Below are 5,860 nucleotides of genomic sequence, written 5' to 3'. Positions count from 1 at the left end.
CAACCAAAAAACAAAGGGATGAGTCAAGCTTTCAGTTCCTGGCAGTTGCAATTTGTACTATCCCTCCTCTGTTTAGCAGATCCTCCTGCCAAGCCTGCCCCCTGTCATCCCTGGGACACTGCCAATATGTGAGGAGTCAGAGAGTTGTCTGCCCTAGAGATCCTGTTCACCAATCCCAGAGTCCTCTGTTATACTCACACGTTTTAGTTAGGAAGAACTCTTCTTACCCTTGAGTTTCTTCAAAATACTTGATAATGTGCCAGGATGCCAATGTACAAGTGATCTTCCTTCAGTTTGACTATTCATTTCTGTACACCTTGTGCTTTTATCATTATTCGTTCTCTTACCTCTGACCTGACTCTGTCAAAAGACCATTTTAGAGTGGGAAATGCCCTAAGATCTTCCTCAGGAATAACTGAGGACAAGAATTAATTGAGTTTCTGTGCTACCTCCTTTCTCATTTTCTCGATGGACCTTTTGTACTGTTTCCATCCACTGTATTTTTTGGCTGGCTTTCTCCCTTCAATTTCTTTAAAGAACTGCATACTATGGATTTTGCTGTTGCTTGTAAAGATCCCTTAAAATTCTTTTTGGGCCAATTTAATTTTGATTTTGCACCTGACCATCTATGTTTCCTGGCCTCCCTTGTTGCTTCACTAGGTAAATCATTTTACTTTTTAAAATATGTTTTCCCCCAGAATAGCTTCTTAGATGTTACTGGTAAAGTAGGCAGCATATTGTTTGAGTGTTTCACCTTCAAATACATGGCATACATTTTTTCTGACCTTCTAATTTCTAACAAGTATTTTTAGCAATCTCCAGATTTTCTGTAAGTATTTGAATTATATATATACACACACACACTAAACTAATACCTAAATTTCTATTACAGTTCTCTTTTTGAAAACCGAGCAGTGATGTTGTTGTTGTTACTTTTTTTCTCTCTGAAATGTTTAATTATTTTGTGGTCACCATTCAGTGTTTCTTATTCTGTTCTTAGAACCAATCTAGTTGATATACCAGTTAGTTATTGATGTGTTACAAACCAACTCCAAACTCAAAGGTTTCAAACAACAACCATACTACTGATGAGTCTGAGGGTCAGACGAGAGGTTCTGGTCTAGGGACAGCTGTATGCTGAGTAGGCAGCTCTAAGCTGGGCTCTCTCAAGTATTTGGAGGGCAGCCGGTTGTGAACTGATCTAGGATAGCCTCAGCTGGGACAACTGGACTCTCCTTATGTGGTTTCTCTTCCTCCAGCAGGCTACTCCTGGCTTACTTAAATGGTGGTGGAAGAGTTCCAACCGAGTATGAAAGATTGAAACACCGTTTGAGGCACAGACTCTGAACTGGCACACCATCACTTTAACCACATTCTATTGGCCAAAGTAAACCACAAGCCCAGCTCAGACTCCAAGGGAAGAGAAATAGCCTCCACTTCTTAAAGGAGGTGTTGTAATGTCATATTATGTGAAGTGAAGATACAGAGAGGCAGCTATCCGAGGCCATTTTTACAATCACTCTGCCACTTTTAATTTCTTTTTCTTCTTATCTAAAAAATCAAAGTGAACCAACAAATATTTACTGACACCTACTAAGAGCAAGACCCCTTATTAGACATGATTGATTAGGGATCCTATTCTTGAGCAATTTAAAATCTCAAATACAATACAAGAAGATGAAAAGTTAAGTACTATAAGCAGTCTTGATTTATGAGTAGGCTGCAATTCAAATTTCTTTGTCCAAGTTGATTATTCAGAATCTGGAATGCATTTTCCTAAAGAAATATAAATGGTAATTGAGGATGCAGACAAAGCCATTTTTAAGCCATAATTTATCGTATACAATATAGTACTCAATTATACCATAAATATTACAGAAATAATTACCTTTGTGAGAGGTTTATATTTAAACATTTGTTCCCTAATTAGTGCTAAGAAAACCACAGTAAGTGTCAGCATCCTACCCACTCCCTAATTTGGGGATGAGGTCAGAAAATGACTCACTCTGAAGGCACAAAAACTTTATTGCACACCTTCATGTTCTAAACACTTTCACATTTAAATTTTATTAAATTTTTAACAATAATTTTTACAGTATTCTTATACTTCTTTTTATGGCTGTGAAAATTAAGAATCAATGATGAGCTATAACTTGCCCAAAGTCACAATGCAGGAAATGATTCTTATGAGCACCTATCTAACAGTAAGTAATACCTTGCTTTCTCATTATTCTACTCTGGCCTGCTGAAAGAAGTATATGAACAAAATACTGTTGCACAGAGAATCTGAAATGAAGCTAATGTACTAAAACTAAAAATATTCGCCATCTGTAAAATCAGTTTTGGAGATGGCTCAAAAATATTTCACTAATAAAGTCCTCTTTCCTTCAAGTCTCTATCAGAAGATGGTTCCCATTGAGTCAATTCTGATTCGTGGCAACTCTATGTGTGTCAAAGTAGAACTGTGGTCTATAGGGTTTTTATTGGTTGATTTTTTTGGAAGTAGTTACCAGGTCTCTTCTGAGGCACATCTGGACTCAAGCCTTCAATCTTCTAGTTAACAGCCAAGCATATGACCTGTTTGCACCACCCAGATATTCCTCAGAAGATGATACACAAACCAAATCCACTGCTCAAGTCCATTCCAACTCATAGTGACTGTATAGGAAAGATTAGAATGACCCTATAAGGTCGCTGAGGCTGTGAGTCTTTAAGGAAGCAGGCTGCCACATCTTCCTCCCACAGAGCAGGTGTGTCTAATTGGCATGACTTAAATACTCTAAGACTAACATCAGAAGAAAGGCTTAGTGATCTTCTTCTGAAAAATAAATTGTCAAAAGCTCTAGGACACACAATTCTACTTTGATGTATATGGGGCACCATGAGTTGGAATTAACTACACAGTAACTAGTTTATTTATTTGTTTTTTAAATCAACTTATGGGCTCTAAAAAGTTGTTTCTAAAGTCATCGCTTTGAGATTGGAATTGACTATTTTTGTTGCAACAATATTATAAATCAGGAGTCACAAAGTATAGTAACCACAAGAGAACACAGTTACATAAGTGAAGCAAATCCAAGTGTCAGACAATAGGAGATAGTAAAACAGAGGTGAACAGGAGAGTTTAGGTTTCTATTGAAGGCACTCTAGTTCTCATAAGCAACAACAGCAATAACAACAACACTGCTAACCAAACAAATAAGCCTGCACATCACTCCAATTATTCATGTGATTTGATTTCTAGAGTAGCTTAGAAAGACTTCCCACTCTTTGGCCATTGGAGAGTAGAACAATTCTTTATTTCATCTTTAATACTCCAAGATTAAAGGTCTTGTCTGGCCAAGTTGGGCTTCATACTCAAAACTAATGATCTTAAAAAACTATTGTCCCCTCAGGGTTTATGCTTGAGCAACCCACCAACCCACCAGTCTCCTACTCTTAGGTAAATCTTACTAATATATATATATTTATTTACATTTATTCAAATAATCACTGATTCATTCACTTAATCATTCATCCATTCAACTTATATTGTTGTCTTCATACAAAACACAGAATTACAGCTTCAGATACCAAAAAGGCATCAAATCACTCCAGAGGCATCACTCACATTAGGAGGGGAACTTTTCTTTCCCTCCATCTGCATCAAACCACAGCAGAAAATTAGAACTTTCAAGATTCCATTTATGATAGCCAGGGACATAAGGTTCCTAAGCAGCTTGAGTAATGGCTATGAATGACAGTGTTTTTGCTGCCAAGGACATTTATGGTAATGTTTTTGTTAGTTGCCATCAAGTTGGTTATGATTCATAGTGAACCTACACACAACAGAATGAAACACTGCCCGGTCGTACACCATCCTCACAAATGCTGCTAAGCTTGAGCCCATTGTTGGAGCCACTGTGTCAATTCATCTCTTTGAGGGTCTTCCTCTTTTCTGCTAACCCCTCTACCAAACATGATGTCCTTCAGAAACAGGTCCCATCTGAGATGAAGTCTGGGCATTCTGCTTCTAAGGAGCATTCTGGGCATACTTCTTCCAAGATGAGATTTATTTGTTCTTCTGGCAGTCTGTGGTATTCACAATATTCTTTGCCAACATCACAGTGTAAAGACATCAATTCTTCTTTGGTCTTTCTTATTCATTGTTCATTATTCATTATAAGCTTTCACATGCATATGAGGCTATTGAAAATGCTATGGCTTGGTATTTGTGGCAATAGGGCATACCAAAGTCAGAGTGGACTTAAAAGAAAACTGGGAATTTCAAAGTCATAGTCTGAAAGCACACCTTTGAAATAATAATAGCAGTAAGTTGAAAATTGTTACATAATCAATTATCAAGTAACTGGTACAGAAAATAAAGGAGGGAGCAATCATCTCAGTCAGGAAGATTAAGGACAGATATACAAAATGAGCTGGGAAATAGCTGAATGGCTGCAAGATTGAACAAGGAAAGGGATTGAACATGGAGAGGATGTAAATATAACTATTCCAAACATTGGGCTAGTTTGAGAAAAAAACAGATTATATTTCTTATCCAATCCATGTCTAAGCAGGTAATGTGCTTAGATAAATATTAATGAGACTTTCATTGCTACTACGAGATCTAACTTTCCAATTTTCTGTTGGTATTATCCTGGTCAAGTGGCATGTAGTCTACAAATTTATATCATAATCTATCTGTCATATTTTTGTTAAATTTCCAACGTCTACTTTAGCAAAATATTTAGTGGGATAGGAATTTTATATTATTGTATTTCATGTGTATGTGTGTGACCATGAATACACACATACATGCACACACTCATACACACACATTTACACACAGAGTCAATGGACCAGAAATACCTAGTATCTCTACCTCCAAAATATATCAAAATCAGTCTATTTCTTTCCATGTTAAATTTTGGCATTCCTAAAAGTTTGAGATCAAATTAAAATCCTGGGAAAAAAGGGGATAAAAAATGTAGCAATTCAAAATATATGGTAGCTTATTTCTCTCTCATGTAACAGAGCAAGGATACAAGGGTGAATCAGGGCTTCCAGGCAACTCCACCATGTCCTTTGTTTTTGTTGTTATGTGCCTTCGAGTTGGACCCAACTCATAGCTACTCCTCCTTGGGTTTCCAAGGCTGTATCACTACGGAAGTAGATTGCCCAACCTTCCTTCTGAGGAGAGGCTAGTGGGTTTGAACTGCCAAACTTCTGGTTAGTAGTCAAGTGCTTTAGGCACTGCACTACCAGAGCTCCCACTGTGTCCTTTAGGAAACTATTTTCCCTCTATCTTGTTGATCAGCCTTGCACTAAAGTGGTTCTTCACCTATATGATTGAAGCTGCCACACTAACATTGACATTAGAGACCTCAAGAGGGGAAAATGGTAGTGGAAGCCAACCATTTCCTTGGAAAAAAATGACACATTATTTCCACTAACATCTTGTCAACAAGCACTTCATCACATGCCCAAATGTAGTTGCAAGAGAGTCTGAGAAATGTGTTTTAACTGAGTAGCCATGCTGCAGTTAAAATTCAACATTTCAAGTTCTGAACAGATAAAGCAAACATTAGACATTGAAAGACATTCAGCAGTCTTCCCCACATTAGTCTAGTGAGGCCACCAACTTGCCTTCCCAGGATGTCTGGACAAATCTTCTACATAGTTCCACTACTTCCTCACTTGCTGGTCTATGTTCCATTCTTCATGCAGTAGCTAGAGTAATCTAGCTAAAACATCTCTCTTCCTTGCTTAAAAACCTTTGATTGCTTTCCCTTGTATTTAGAATCAAAGCCAGGCTGGTAACCTTAATGATCACAAGAGGGCTACAAGAAGAAGACAGAGCAACTTTGATAGATTTGTG

The sequence above is a fragment of the Orycteropus afer genome, unplaced genomic scaffold (assembly GCF_000298275.1).
Source record: "Orycteropus afer afer isolate SDZICR_OR568_19922 unplaced genomic scaffold, OryAfe1.0 scaffold00102, whole genome shotgun sequence".
Classification (NCBI taxonomy): Eukaryota; Metazoa; Chordata; class Mammalia; order Tubulidentata; family Orycteropodidae; genus Orycteropus; species Orycteropus afer.
This window is presented reverse-complemented; position numbering follows the sequence as displayed.